Source organism: Nipponia nippon, unplaced genomic scaffold (assembly GCF_047370975.1).
Source record: "Nipponia nippon isolate SJK-2023a ecotype South Korea unplaced genomic scaffold, ASM4737097v1 scaffold_7, whole genome shotgun sequence".
Lineage (NCBI taxonomy): Eukaryota > Metazoa > Chordata > Aves > Pelecaniformes > Threskiornithidae > Nipponia > Nipponia nippon.
The window spans coordinates 21,296,051-21,312,555 of record NW_028262391.1 but is presented as its reverse complement, the minus strand read 5'-3'; positions in this window follow the sequence as shown (position 1 = coordinate 21,312,555).

The window sequence follows — 16,505 nt, the reverse complement described above, 5'->3', positions numbered from 1 at the left end:
ACATTATAACAATTTGGACATAATGGATATCATGCTATTGGCTAACATACCATACCATTCAGCCATATCACATTCTGTTATACATATATATATATATTTTCACATTCCTTGGTCTGCCCGTGGTACACCACATAAGTGGAAACAGCTCACTAGCAAAGGCAGGTAACTCTGGTGGTAGTCCACATTCTGCCAGATCATCAAGGCACTTTTGGCCATGGTTATGCTACGTAACTTAAATAAAAATACTTTTATTGGAGATGGGAATGCATGAACCCCTTCTGGAACAACTAGAGAAATTACTTTAAGAAATACCTGCTTAATTTTATATGACTCAGAACTTAAAAATAAATGTTTTACACAAATTAATCACTCGTCGTCATTTCCACCAGCACATCCCCAAAAAGAAAAAAAAGATGCCCAAACCTGAAAGCTTTCCACTCTCAACTTAAAGATTAGGATTATCATGAATACACTTGGAGGATCAGAAACAAGATCTCTTAGATACACGTGTGAAACTCAAAAGTTGAACTGTATTACTAAAGACATTGTTTTTCCAAGTATTACTGGATATAGTACAGTACAAAATAGTCCAAAAATTGTACAACTTAAGAATAAAATCGTTTGCAAATGAACTATTACAAGAACTTCAATAGCATTCCCAATTGACAAGATTACCTATTTTATTACAATAGGCTTAAACAAAAAAAAAAAAAAATGGGGACACGGATGTCTGAAAATAGGGTCTCTCAGTTAATAAAACAATTTCCAAAGCTATTCATTTACTTTGTCTTTTTTTTTTTTTATTATTATTATTATGGCAATAAATTTTAAAGTATAAGAGTAAACACACGTGCAGCACTCATGAGAAAGCAGGATTAAGGTGAACACCTATGTTTAAAAAAAGATTCCTTTTAAAGATTATAATTCACAAGCTGTGCATACTAATGCTACTTCATCCTTCCCAGCAATTAACAAAAATGAAAAGACAGACTGACTAAACAAATAGACTTTGAAGCATCCTTTCATCTATTTAAGAAACTGTTGGGATCTTATTGCCATCACTTTGCTCTGTTTTATAGCTTCCTGAGAATCCTAAGTAAAATATCAATCTGCTTGAAGCAAGTCCTACAGGTATTTTTCAAATTAGAAATACCTGAAAGTTTATCATTTCCCTCTTATTCATACAGCTCTTGACAAATATGATTGGAAAAGATTGATATTTTGTCTCCTCGTTTCCTGTACTTGAAAGATATTTTCTTCTGTGAGTCACTATTTCAGTGTGTCACTCTTCCACTCCGGGGCAAGAAGGAACAGCTCCAGCCATGAACCGGCCCCTCGTCCCAAACGGCCGGGAGAAGGAGAGGCATCCACAGCAGGGATCACCTGGGAGGAACGCAGGGGGCAAAGTCACTCAGGAAACGCTATTGTGAGCTGAATCAATCCTGAGAGAAAAATGTGCTAGTACAGCAAATTTAAAAAAAAAACCAAAACAAACAAACAAAAAAACCCCACCAACATTTAAGAAGGTGTAAAGCCTGTTTTCTGTTCCAGGATGAGCAGCAATTAAACTATCATCAATTACACTAGCAGTAACCACTGTACCTGCACATGTGCAAAGATATGAGTAGGCTAACCATACAGCAAGCTATAAATATCCATGTCAATGGGAAAGCACACCACAGCTGTTGCTACTCATCTGAGAAAGTAATTAAAAAACCTAAAATTCATTACTCTTATTTGCCTTTGACTAGGAAACTTTTTGGTTGGGATTTGGGGAAAATGAGCATTGCAATACATGTAAGCATTTAATAGTAGAAATAGGGGAAATAAAATTGATTTTAAAAAAAACCCAACTAACTACCTTAACCTCTTCCCTGTACTCACAAAATGGAGGAAGACTTGAAATGCATCTTGAAGTTCACACTGTATGTGACTGGGAGAGAAGAAGGGAAAAGAAAACAGAGAGAGAAAGGAAAGAAAACCCTTAATGGACTCTGACACTCTTCAGAAATTCAAAATCTCAGCAGTCTGCCCAGGGATGCAAAATGCATGTTACTGGTGTGACAGGTGACCCCTGTGCACCTCCGAGCACAGGGCAAAGCCCAGGTGAGGGCTGGGGCAAGGCTGACACAGGGATTCAAAGTCAGGCACTGAAGATCTGTTCCAGCAGAGCACTTAAGGCTGTGCACAATTTAAGCAGTCCCATATTTAAATGCTCTGCTGAAAGAAGGCTTTTGTTTTGAAAGTTCCTGTCAGTGCTTTCTTTTAATAGGAAATCAATATATCATTTGTTTTCTAGAAAGTAGACACCCGTCCTTCAGGACTTGTGCAGCCAAGTTTAGCTCTGGTGGAAAATTGAGTAGTTTTGACCTAACTTTTCTTTTTCCGTGAATGTCACTTTCCTTACCCTGGGGATAGGAGGCGAGTGAAAAGGAAAGGGAATGAACATCACAGTATAAGTTATATCCAATACTAACTGTGGCTGAATTATCAGCTCCTAAATTTTTTCAATTATGCTGGCAAAGCAGAAATCCCAATGTGAGCTAAAAAGTGATAAAAAGGTAAGAAACGTGATCTCTTTCCCTTGTGTTTGGCTTCTAGCCTAGCAGCAGGACGAAGAAGGAGGTTGGTAGGGCTGGTTGCCAAGAACTCTGCCCTGCAAGTGGGCACACATGGGGTTTGGCAAAGACTTGGCAACAGGGGTGCCTTGGAGTCATCTTCTCCCTTAATATCAATTCAGGTCACATAAAAGAGCATCTTGACCCAAAAAAGAAAGGAAGTGTCTTAGTCTTCCCCAGAACAAGGTGAGGAGTTCTTGGGGTTTCTGGAAGGAATTGGAGTTGCAAGAAACTGGAAAGGAGACGAGGAGCATGCTCTGGTCTGTTCCTAGGCACATGCAGCAGTACATCACTTAAGGCAGATTGTACCATAAAAGCAGCCTGAAGAAAACAGCTTGAATCCCTCCTTCTCTTCCTTCCTGAATTAAAGACAGAAACATGGTCTTGTTGCAAGATGTTTATTTACAGCTGCTTAGAGTAGAATGCAAACAAACATCTTGTAACAAGCTGCTTGATGGCTTCCCATTACATGTACAAAGCTTAACGCTGCTTCAGCAGGTACTCAACAATGCTGCTGAAGGACTAAGTCACTGTGAGACTATTCTGAATTAAATCTAAGGTCCTTTGCCCACCTTCATCATTCCTCCCATGGAAAACTAACATCCAAAAAGACAGAACATCTGATCTGCAATCTTAGTAAGAAATAAATCAATGAATAGTAACTGATAAAAGAGGAACAATTTCAGAAGCTGCAGTTTGTATTCACATGGTATTAGAGTTGAAGCAGTAAAAATACAATAAATAGCAGTTCCATAGTCACACTTAGGATTTTTTTTGTTTTTTATTATTGACATTATTATTAAAATTCATAAACCAGGATATCCTGTTTTGGTATGACTTCTCCCTTTACATAAAAGAAAGTATGCCCATCTATGACACAAGCAAGTCTTTGAAGGGAGAAAATTCAGCGCTTTGATCAAGAATGACAGTCCTTACACATGGGCACAGACTGTACAGACAGAGTTTCTCCCTTCGGTTCACTGACTGCATCATGCCCCTTACACGGCAGATGTAAGTATCTGCTGTTAGCTGTGTTACTGTTCAACAGCATGAAGTTCCAGCGTGCCGTACACTGCAGAGCTGATGACATTACATCTGGCATGAACTGTTCACGGTCCACATTCCAAGTAACGTACATTTCCAAACTTCCTAAACCTTGGCACTTGAAGGTCTCTGGGTTTCCATACAAAGGCGCTAGTTAAATTCCTTCTTTCCAAGAAACCTACTTTTCTTACAACTCGAAAACGCTAAAGGGTAAAGCAATGTTTCGTTCTTACAATTCTTAATATGCCATGCAGCTAAGACAAGGGCAATGGCTGGATGCCCCTACGGGCACCCACCATTAGCAAGCATATCCGTTTGCTACACAATTTGTGATTGTCTGTATCTTCACCTCCTACACAAAAGCATGATAAGGAAGGCCAGCTGACAGTAGCTTTTCATAGCTTTGAGAGAGGAGAAAGAGTAATGCACTGTACTAAGTGGGAACCAGTCTCTGTCATACCACACAACAGATGCCTGGAGTGGAGGCAGCAGCAGAAACGTGCAACCCTGCTGCAGTTCTGTTGCTGGAGAAGGCTGCAGCACACAGCCTGGCACCTGCTGGTACCTTGTCAGACTGATGGTAGGTCTGTACGGATCTGAAACAGTTAAGCAGTTGGCCTAGATCTACTCAGGGCAGAGAGAAGACAAATTGAAACACCCTGCAACATCACGTTCCTGAGAAGCCCAACGTGTGAACATAGGGCATGTTTAAGTATCACGTGCAAGAGAAGTTTAAACCATCAGGGTTACTTTCTAGAGCTGAAGTTGGCAGACCTGTTGTCTTTACAACATGGCTCTACCAGCAAGATTCATAGAATCATAGAGTGTCCTGCGTTGGAAGGGACCCACAAGGATCATCAAGTCCAACTCCTGTCCCTGCATAGGGCAACCCCAAAATTCACACCATATGTCTGAGGGTGTTGTCCAAATGCTTCTTGAATATTGTCAGGCTTGGCACCATGACCACCTCCCGGGGGAGCCTGTTCCAGTGCTCCACCACCCTCTGGGTGAAGAACCTTTTCCTAATGTCCAACCTAAACCTCCTCTGGCATATCTTCCTGCTGTTCCCTCGGGTCCTATCACTGGTCGTCAGGGAGAAGAGATCAGCGCCTGCCCCTCCTCTTCCCCTTGTGAGGAAGCTGTAGACCACAATGAGGTCTCCCCTCAGCCTCCTCTTCTCCAGGCTGAACAGACCAAGTGACTTCAGCCGCTCCTCATACAGCTTCCCCTCTAAACCCTTCACCATCTTCCTGGATCTCCTCTCGACACTCTCTAGAAGCTTTGTATCCTTTTTATACTGTGGCGCCCAAAACTGCACACAGTACTCAAGATGAGGCCATGCCAGTGCAGACTAGAGCGGGACAATCCCCTCCCTTGACCGGCTAGCAATACAGTGCTTGATGCACCCCAGGACACGGCTGGCCCTCCTGGCTGCCAGGGCACACTGTTGGCTCATGTTTAACTTGCCGTAAACCAGAATCCTGACCAACTGAGGATTGCATCCATTTAGCCCAGTAATTTAAGAGACAAACTAGTTAACTAGTGTAAACACAGATGCACCTAAACAGCATTGAAACAAGCTTGGATTTGTTTGCCAGAACAAGATAAGGTATTTAAATGCACTGACATTAAGGATCCACACCAGTTTAACTGGATCAGTTTTTAAGCCAATTGTTAAACCAGCTTCATTTTTTTGCATACATAGTATAAAATATAGATTTCTTTACCATTCCTATACAAGCATTCCCATCACTCCTGGCAAAAACCTGATTAACATGCCAGGACTGCCATGTTTCTACAAGTCTTTTTGTATGGTCTGACTGCAGCTCTTAAGTATTTAGCCTGCTTTCACCTTACTACTGCCTTGCTCTCGGCTGTTAATTCCCAAAGTCATAATCCCCAACCTGAACTTGTTCCGATTTCTTTCTTGTTTTGCCTCAGGTTATTCACTTTCCACTGCTATACAACTTCTCATGGAATAATTTCCTCTCCCAAACGTCTTCAGTAACACTGTCATGCAATAATTCCAATGCAGAAGAAGAAAAAGATAAAAGTACCCTAAATGTCATACATTTACATTCCAAATAATAAAGAATATGATATTTTCAGTATTCCAGAAAGCTACCATTCAAGACTATGACCTAATTTCCTTTTCAAATGGACAAATCAGACTCCCTTTTATCCTCAGAAGAGAGTATGGATCCAAACTTTCCTTGAGAATTTTAATCGTATCAGAGGTTTCCATAGAATGTGTTTGGGTTTTATATTGTGCACGGTTTATTTTTAATTTCTACAAAGACTGTTGTAATTAAGACTCAGGGCACTCTGAACAGGTCCTTAAAAACCTACAAAGAACACCTTTGGAAAAAGGCCTTTATTTAACAGAATTTTCTTGTAGATATAGAAGAGGGGAAAAAAAATCCTTTTTTGGCTATTTTGCTTGAAAACAAAAAAAATAAAATTCTGTAGAAAGCAAATTGTTTAGATTTACGATATAAGTATCTTGTTACATCATCTAATTAGAATCACACTCCTTCAGACACGAGCCTTCAGTGACTGACTTCTATGGAAGTCAGTAATTTAATTTTCCAGTCATTCAAAGAATCCATTTTAATTTTGTATTTTTTAAAGGACTACTTCAAATAGAAATTAAAAGCAAAAAAGTAGGAACTCTCCCCCCCAATCTACTATGTACTCAAAGAACAATCAAGTATTGTAAATTGGCAAGTATAGCATTGAATCATAAAAACAGAAGTCCCCACTGTATGTGAAGAACCACGGAGTGAAAAGCTCCCAACTGTTAGCAAGGAAACAATTCTTAGGTCTCGTTTTTTGTGCACAAAGCCAAGAAAATCTCAGAGGAAATGACTTCCAGAGTCACTGATAAGTGCTGAAATGTTTCTACAGTGGAGACCAGGATCTTTTTCTTTGTAGGTGAAGAGGTCACTAATGTGCACCCAAACAGACCCTTCTCAAGCAGAATGCTAAGGAAAGACACTAAGATCTCAGGAGTGGCACCTTCCTTTCATGGTTAAATGAAAGTCACTCGTGGAAGCAAGCCTCCTGTTAGATGCAGGTTCAGATATCTGTGTGCATAACAACCAGCTTCGGTCTGGTGCATTCATTTACTGGGGAAGGTAAAAAATAAAAGCAAAGCGTTCTTTTCCCAGAAAAAATATGAAACAGAAAGACAGACTGTTTTTAAGGACCAATTTGTTGTGGCTGCTACAACTTGTGAAGCCGCAGCCTCTGATCAACATTGCCTGCAACCTCCTGGTGGGAAACTGAATATCAGTAATGGAGAGGTGAGAGTGGGAGAGCACCAAGATTAAAGTAGAACTTCCTTTGCTGTCCAAAATGCTAGAAAACAAAACAGCAACAGAACAAATTGTTTCAAATACTTTCTTATTTGTAGCAGACATTTAGCTGTGTACTTAGTGCACTTCTGCCTTACAAGAAATTCAGGAAAGCTTTGGGATGTGTGATGTTTCACCCAGTCTGAGCAATACTGAAGGAAAGACTCCTTTTATGTGCCTGAACAAGGAGGCAAGAAAGTGTTTGGTACCCCACGGCTCCCCTCTAGAGCTCATCTTCACTGCACATCACAACAAACTCTCACTCTACAACTCCTCGTCTTACAGAGGTACTTGCAAACAGATAGAGCCTTTGTCGGTATTTCCTTCCAGTCTTCATCCATCAAAGTGCACATGCAGCTAACCATACCTGTACCTGCTATGCTTAGGTTGACAGAGTTAAAGTAAAAGAGATGCTGAAAGATAGTTGAGCAGATAAAAGCCAGGAATATGTATCGTCCCTAATTATTTAAAGAGTTTTGTAACTTGGGTCAGAGCTGATACAGTGGATGTGAATCAAGAAAATAGTCTCTTTGGGGGTGCCATGCTCCACACAGGCAGCAAAATAAATAAAGATGTAAAAAAAGAAATGATCTAGAGCTGATTAACTGAATACTCTGCAGCTCTGAAGACAATGAAGAATCTCTACACAAAGGTGCAACAGTGATGTCTGGTGGTCTTTAAAGAGTTGTATCATCAGTTTAACAAATGATTCTTGTTTTTTTACAGAGCTTGATTTTTCCAGGTTTGGAGAAGGTATGAATTTTGGAAAAAATCAACACAGCTACGGAGGTTTTTTTGTGCAGGACCATTCAGCCACCAGATTTGGCCACTAGCCACTAGCCTTCACATAGTGTTTCTGGAGAAGACTGATGGCCAGGTGGGTTGTTTACAGAACCAGACAGAACAGCAATGCTAGAAATCATTCTGCTTTCAGAGTGGTTGCATTTGCATTAAGCAAAATGCAGGTTGAACAAGAATTTATTTTTTTTTTTTAAGTCCCAGCTAGGAAACCTAAAAAGAAAATAGCCATGTCTATTATCTGATGAAAATTATTGCTTTACACACAGAAATAAACTGGGAATCATCCAATCAATCTTATCACTTTTTATTGGCCCTGTTTCCAGAGGCTTAATAGATACTAACTGCAGGGCAGAACTTACACCACATTTACTTATTTTTTTTTTTCATACTAAAAACTAAGGCGGGGAGAGTAGAAAGAACTAGAGGACTAGTGAACATCAGGTAGCAGCCAGATAAGCAAATCCCTTTGCCTGTGACATGCCACAATCTGAATCATAACTCTTCATCATGCTTAGCCATGAAAAAGATCCAAGTAAGAGAGTAATATGAGGAAGCAAGACAATTTGTATCTCTTTAAACAGAAGATGACACTGGCAAATTAGGCTGTGAAATTTGGACTCAGCTACTGCTATGCATACGTGCCAGCACATAGCCACAAAGCATTTCAGTTCCTCGAGCTCCCACATCCACCAAGTGTCAGGCCACAAATTCTCAGTCACACAACTCTCAAAGGCAGTGTCTTCCTACCCACCCACACCAGATGATGTGGATTTTTGCTGGGCATATTCCTTGCACCGTGGCACACATTTAAACTTGGAGGCAGAGCTGACTCTGGACCCCACTGTGCCTGCCTCCAGAGAAGGGGGCTCACCAACAAGTTAGTAGTCAGCAACAAGACAGAGGAATAAAAAGAAATGTAACTGGAACCACAGTAGTCCTGGCTAGCGGCTAGCAGCCCTGTGCTGATGACTCAGACCTCCTGGCTGTGGTGCGAAGCAGAGGGTAGGGAACATCCTCCGGAGATAGGCATCACACTTCTGTCTTTGCCCCATCCTCATTATGGATGTCAGGTCTTTAGTACGCCCGTTGGCATCTCCTGCCCCCGGACTGAGCCTGAGCTTTCCAACCCCTCAGCTCTTGAGGATAAATGGCATTTCCTTGTAATATTCTTCATGGAATCAGGAACCTAAGACAAGTACAGACAGGAACCACAGCCATCCTTCACAAGAACAGTTTGGCTCGTTCCTTTTTTGGATATTGCTGCATTACAAACAGGTGTTTCCAGGCAAGTCCTGTTCCATTCCAGACCTCCTTGATCCTATTGTCTCTGGTGATTAATAAAAACTTTGGTTTTTAAAGATATAGCCAAAATCACAAATCCTTGAAATCATCCAAGAGACCAGTCAAAAACTAACATGTGAGCAGAGGAGCAAATCACTGCAGCCTACAACGCACAGGATCTTTCCGTACTTACCCAAGAGTGTTGGGAATCAAGAAAGTGCCCTTTACACATTTGCTGTGCTATAGGCCCAAATAGTGGCATGGTCTCTAGAATTCCAATAGTTTGAGAGATCTTTTTCTTTTTCCTGCCCTTTTTTTTTTTTTTCTCTTTTTCTTCTTCCTTGTAAAATCATCATCTCTGTTCCACAACATCTTTCATCAGATTTGCAGGAACAAAATATTACTAAAAACATAAGGCACAGGAAAAATGTGGACAAGTTTCAAGACCTTCTGTATGCAACAGAGAACAAAATTAAGTAACTATGCCAAAATGCAAACTAAATCCCACCAGTTAATCACAACCAGGTAAAGTTTTTGTGATGTAATCAAAATAAAAAGGTCAAATGAACAAACAAAAAAAAATCATAACAGATGCAAAATTTGAAAGAGAAATGTGCACAGAATTTTTAATCCAGTTCTGTAGCTAACTCTTGTAGACTGAATTTTTATTTATTCCACATTTTCTGGGAAACTTCAATGTTTACTTGATGGTATTGACAGAATAGATAGAATCAGACCTAAGCCTTCCAGTTTGCTCTGCCATCACTCCCTTACTAAACATGACTCAACTGTGGTTCTCTAATTCCTGAGCTCATAGAAAAGAGGTCTGGGCAGGAGTTCAAGAGGTCTGCCAGTCAGTCTCTGTTTTATTATTACAGGATCAATTATTCCACCATCATTCTTGATGAACGTTTATAGAATCATAGAATCATTAAGGCTGGAAAAGACCCTTAAGATCATCGAGTCCAACCGTTAACCTATCACTGCCAAGTCCACCACTAAACCATGTCCTCGAGCACCACGTCTACCCGTCTTTTAAATACCTTCAGGGATGGAGACTCAACCACTTCCCTGGGCAGCCTGTTTCAATGCCCAACTACCCTCTCGGTGAAGAAGTTTTTACTAATATCCAACCTAAACTTCCCCTGGCGCAACTTCAGGCCATTTCCTCTCGCCCTATCACTCATTACTAGGGAGAAAAGACCGACCCCCACCTCGCTACAACCTCCTTTCAGGTAGTTGTAGAGAGTGATAAGATCTCCCCTCAGCCTCCTTTTCTCCAAACTAAACCACCCCAGCTCCCTCAGCTGCTCCTCACAAGACGTGTGCTCTAGACCCTTCAGCAACTTCGTTGCCCTCCTCTGGACACACTCCAGCACCTCGATGTCCTTCTTGTAGTGAGGGGCCCAAAACTGAACACAGTACTTGAGGTGCGGCCTCACCAGTGCCGAGTAAAGGGGCACTATCACCTCCCTGGTCCTGCTGGCCACACTATTCCTGATACAGGCCAGGATGCCATTGGCCCTCTTGGCCACCTAAGGACACTGCTGGCTCATGTTCAGGTGGTTGTCAACCAACACCCCCAGGTCCTTTTCTGCCAGACAGCTCTCCAGCCACTCTTCCCCAAGCCTGTAGCGTTGCATGAGGTTGTTGTGACCCAAGTGCAGGACCCGGCACTGAGCCTTGTTGAATCTCACGCAGCTGGCCCCGGCCCAACAATCCAGCCTGTCCAGGTCCCTCTGCAGGGCCTTCCTGCCCTCCAGCAGACCAACACTTCCACCCAACTTGGTGTCATCTGCAAACTTACTGAGGGTGCACTCAATCCCCTCATCCAGATCATCAGTGAAGATATTGAACAGGACCAGTCCCAACACTGAGCCCTGGGGGACACCACTCGTGACTGGCCGCCAACTGGATTTGACTCCATTCACCACCACTCTCTGGGCTCGGCCGTCCAGCCAGTTTTTAACCCAGCGCAGAGTGCACTTATCCAAGCCGTGAGCAGCCAGCTTCTCCAGGAGAATGCTGTGGGAGACAGTGTCAAAGGCCTTACTAAAGTCCAAGTAGACAACATCCACAGCCTTCCCCTCATCCACTAAGCAGGTCACCTTGTCATAGAAGGAGACCAGGTTAGTGAAGCAGGACCTCCCTTTCATAAACCCATGCTGGCTGGGCCTGATCCCCTGGTTGTCCCGCACATGCCGTGTAATGGCACTCAAGATGATCTGCTCCATGACCTTCCCCAGCACCGAGGTCAGGCTGACAGGCCTATAGTTCCCCGGATCCTCCTTCCGACCCTTCCTGTAGATGGGTGTCACATTCGCTAGCTTCCAGTCATCTGGGACCTCCCCGGTTGACCAGGACTGCTGATAAATGATGGAGAGTGGCTTGGCAAGCTCCTCTGCCAGCTCCCTCAGTATCCTCAGGTTGATCCCATCTGGCCCCATGGACTTGTGAGCATCCAGGTGGAGGAGCAGGTCAGTGACTGCCACCTCTTCGACAACTGGGGCTTCATTCTGCATCCTATCTCCATCTCCCAGCTCAGGGACCTGAAAACCCCAAGGATGACCAGTCTGACTATAAAGACTGAAGCAAAGAAGGCATTAAGTACCTCAGCCTTCTCCTCATCCTTTATGGCAGTTTCCCTCCGCATCCAACAAAGGATGGAGATTCTCCCTGGCCCTCCTTTTGTCGCTGATATATTTGTAGAAACATTTATTGTTATCTTTAACAGCGGTGGCCAGTTTAAGTTCTAGCTGGGCCTTCACCTTTCTAATCTTCTCCCTGCATAACCTCACAACATCCTTGAGTCCTCCTGAGTCACCTGCCCCTTCTTCCAAAGGTGGTAAGCTCTCCTTTTTTTCTCGAGTTCCAGCCAAAGCTCTCTGTTCAGCCAGGCTGGTCTTCTTCCCCGCCTGCTCGTCTTACGGCACATGGGGACGACCTGCTCCTGCACCCTTGAGACTTCCTTCTTTAATAACATCCAGCCTTCCTGGACTCCTTTGCCCTTCAGGACTGCCTCCCAAGGGACTCTGTTGACCAGACTCCTAAACAATCCAAAGTCTGCCCTTCTAAAGTTCAGGGTAGCAGTCTTGCTGACCCCCTTCCTTACTTCTCCAAGAATTAACTCTATCATTTCATGGTCACTGAGCCCAAGACAGCCTCCGATCACCACATCACCCACCAGGCCTTCTCTGTTTGTAAACAGCAGGTCCAGCAGGGCACCTCCCCTCTTTGGCTCGCTTAAGAACAGGTTAGACAGATCTCCTGTGGTGGGAACTCCACAATTTTTCAAAGTACTCTATTCCAGCACTGCAGATGTTACACTGAAACCAATGTCATTGCTACCAAATGGCACAAGTGCCAGAGTGAAGTGCCATTTGACAAATGTAAGCACAGTTCTTGTTAAAAAGGCTCTTCATCTTACTATTTTAAAAGCATACTTCTTTCTTTGTTATTCATTTACGGCAAGCCAGTTACACTTTATCTGAACAATTCATCTGGTTCTCAAGTCAGATTTATAGTGTAAACTTGAAATAGCAATAAAAAATGTGAGGAAGATGTCACTCTCACAGTTTTACTATAAAGCCAACATCTTAAACACCATACCAAACTGATTCTGCAACCTTCTTTTGTGTAAGCAGTCCTGGTGAAAACAACTGAGTGAGAAATGTTCATGTTATTAAGTACTGCTGGGTAGTACACAGCAGAGGACACATTAACTGTGGTCTATATGATCAGGAAGGTCATACCAAATACATCTTTAAACACAGCTTTATAACATACATGGAAAAACAAATCAGTGTCAGAAAATTGCACTTTAGTGTAACAGACTTTTCCTTCGTTTTTTCTTTTTTTAAGAAAAGAGATATGGACGCTTTGATCTTTTCAGAACTGCTGCACATCTTTCTGACTGCTATAAAATAAAGCCCAGCCTTCTGTTAGTTTGCTTATTATGGTTCTTTCCGCCCCCCCCCCCTTTTTTTTTTTGCAGATTATTCAGAACATTTTAGCTTCAGGGAAACTGTTCTCATCATCTTTTTTTCCACATGGAACTAGCTGAAAGATATTCATGAAAGATTCACTAGGGCCAATTTTCTATGAGTATAAGCAACAGCAACATCAATATTTCAATGTCTAGAAAATGTGGCTATTCTCTTGCCTTGAGTAGATTGTTAGAAATTATTCTATCTTAATGAATTCAAAATTTCTTGACACATTCTGTACCTTGCTTATGAAAATTCACAGGGGGAGAAGATATTTTTTTCTAAACAATATTTGGGGACTATGAACCTGCTCGTGTTTTACAATATACTTACAGTGGTGTAGGTGGAAATGTGAGTGCTGATCTTTTCATCATGGTCCTTGTAGACTGCTAGTTTCCCAGGCAGTTTCAGCTGTCACAGTTGCTTAGAGTCCACTGAGCTGTTTTTAGTTACTCATTCAAATATTCATAAGAACCGAGGGCTGCAGTTTGCTGTCTGGTAACAACTTCATTTTCTGCTCATACTGAGCTTGTCCTTGTGGGCTGCCTCTTCCCACTCAGATTGGCTTTCTCACAGCCACGTGACCACTGAAGGATAATGGAGTTTCCCTGGGAGTAGGCATAAGAGGCATGTTCTACCTTTTATCTTTGCTTGGCTGGACAATGAAAATAATTGCAGAAGACAGTTATGGATTACCAAAGAGACATGTGAAATGATCAAACCTGTATCAAGCACTGGTTTCTGCTACTAGAGAAAGCACATGCTTTAATTATTTATCTTGTGGGACAGCTCACACCTTAGGATGGCCACATTTTTGTGCAAATATTTACTTAACAATATTGTACTTGAGCAGAGTAATGAAAATAGGTGTAATTTCATGTAATGTTCCTCAGAAAGACCAATGGGCTGTGACATTTCCCTGCATGGGGGAAATCACTGGAGTGCAATGTTTCTATTATTCCATTAAAACTCTTGCTAAATAACCCTTCAGGGCAGAACAATTTTGCATTTTTAGCTAAAGGAAATAGCTGAAGAAGAGGAATCCACAACTACTGCCAGTTAATAATAGTGTGTGGTAGGCTTTCTAAGAGAAAATACTACTTAACACACATGAATGCCCAGACGCACTTCAATTAAAACAGTATTTACAGGAAGCTAAGCAACATCCTGCAGTTAGTAAGGGCGGCTTCCACTCTGTCAGGTACTTACACAGTCAGGAGAAAGCACAAAGGAGGAAGCCCAGGCACCACCCTTGACTGTCTGCAGATCACTGCTCCTGTCTCACTTCTGTCCTCTTACTTCTTTGTACCAGCTCTTTTCTAGGAAAAGCTTATGGGCAGCTCTAACATAATCACCCAAATGGAAGACGAGGACGTGTCCCCTCTACCTTCAACTCTCCATGCAATTGCTGCCCAGAATATGGGTTTTACAGAGAGAGTTTTAAATTAATGCAACAGGTGTTTCCCTGGGTATCACTCAAAGAAGTTATAGGGGTTTTACTGCTAGTGTTTTACGGAAAAAGGCTTAATTTCTGTCAATACAACATACTAGATATAGAGCATCTTAAAATGACCATCCTTTTAATTACACTGTCATGACATTTTCCTTAAAGATTGTCTACTTCAAGGCTTAGATTGAAAGTGTTTATTTACACACTTACTGAACATAAGTACATAATAGCATCAGACAGCAGTGAAGTCTTCTGGATAAGCTACAAAAAGGATGGAACAAGTACAACATAAATTTTCCCTGTCTGTCCTGTTCCACTCCAGATTCAAAGGGGAAAAAAAAGAAAAGAAAAGAAAAAAAAAACACAACTGTCACAGGTTAAGCAAAAAAGATGATGGTTTCATAGCTAATGAATGATAAAACCGTCTTTGGAAGAAAGCGGGGAGAGTGAAAAAAGAGCCAAATAACACCATTTGTTTACATTAGAGAAACACCCACTACTGCAGACACTGTTAAGATACTGTCAGTGTTTCTATTATGATCCCATATTTCAAAGGCTTACAACTTGGCCATGAGAAGTCACTTTTAAAATTGAATGCAGAATATAGAGTCAATTTAGCTGCATTCTGTATATTATTGTCACTAGGTGGACACCAAAAATATGTAATAAAAATAAATAAAATACAAAAAAACAGCTACAGCTAAATCAAAACTAGGTGTATTGATGAGCTATCAATGCGAAAGGCATCTCAGGCTCAATTCACTCAGGTACTCCTTGTTCCATTGTCTTTAAAACAAAACAATGGATAAAAAAATACAGTTCCTTTCATCTGAGGTTTTGGTTTGGTTTTGTTTTTAGTCATTACTATAGCATTCATTCAAGAACAAGAAAAAAAATCGGAATAAGCAAATCATGCAAGAGCACTATAAAATGCATGAAAACAAACATGAGGAATAAGCACTGAAACTGAAACAACCTCTGCTTCTGCAGCACCTGCAACACCTATTTGTTTCTTTGAGGAGACATGGAGCAGGAGCTGTTTGGCCGAGCAGGGGGCAGGGGGATCTAACTTGATAGATTTTGACCTTCCATGCAATCCCTTCAGCTTGCTTCCCCCCAATCTATTTTTCCTTCAAATATTTTTCCTTTCCAAGGCTTCTGAAGAGCAAAGGTTAATGAAGTAATCTATGACTGAATGCTAACATATGCAACGTATGTACAGAAAAATGCACATCCCATTTTTAACATTTCTCTGGAAACAACTACAGTCTCTTACAGCTGCAATTTTGAAAGAATGCAATTATGGTATAGAATTTCAGCTACCTTTGGGCTGAGGCCTCTAGAGACTTACAAAGAATTAGTGTATTGTTGTGCGATATATTTGTGAAATCATGTTCCTCTAATATTCTCCTCTAAAGCTACAACACAATCCCTCTCAGCTAAAAATCATGTCTCTCTTTTCTTCCGTTTGTAAAAATACCTATTACCAGCTTAAAGGCTTATTTTCAGTTTCCAAAAATCAAAACTGTATGTCAGCTAAATTAGCAGTAACTAAGACAACACGAAAAGAACTGCTCTGCCGATGACAAAAAGCGTAAACTAAAAATCAAGCACTGAAGGTGACAGATGTGGCGGTGCTGGTCTACTGGAGAGGAGTGAATGTGAGAGATAAGGGTTCTCCACCAAAGTGCCTTGCACATGCTAGCGAGCTCTGGCAGTCTTTGACGGCTGAGTTTAGATATGAGCTGAGATAAAATATGAGGAAAGAGGTTGGACTAGTCAGCTGGACAAGTCTAAGTGACACGCATATCGAATGTGTAAAACTGCATCTTCATCACGATCAGACGTGACTTCTAGGGTGTCAAAATCAATGACCTTTTGCTGCTTTCCTTAATGCAAATAGCAGTGCATCCAGGGATTAAGTTCATTGGCAGAAAGAAAGTCCAAGTATTCCTCTCTTGTCTGTGCA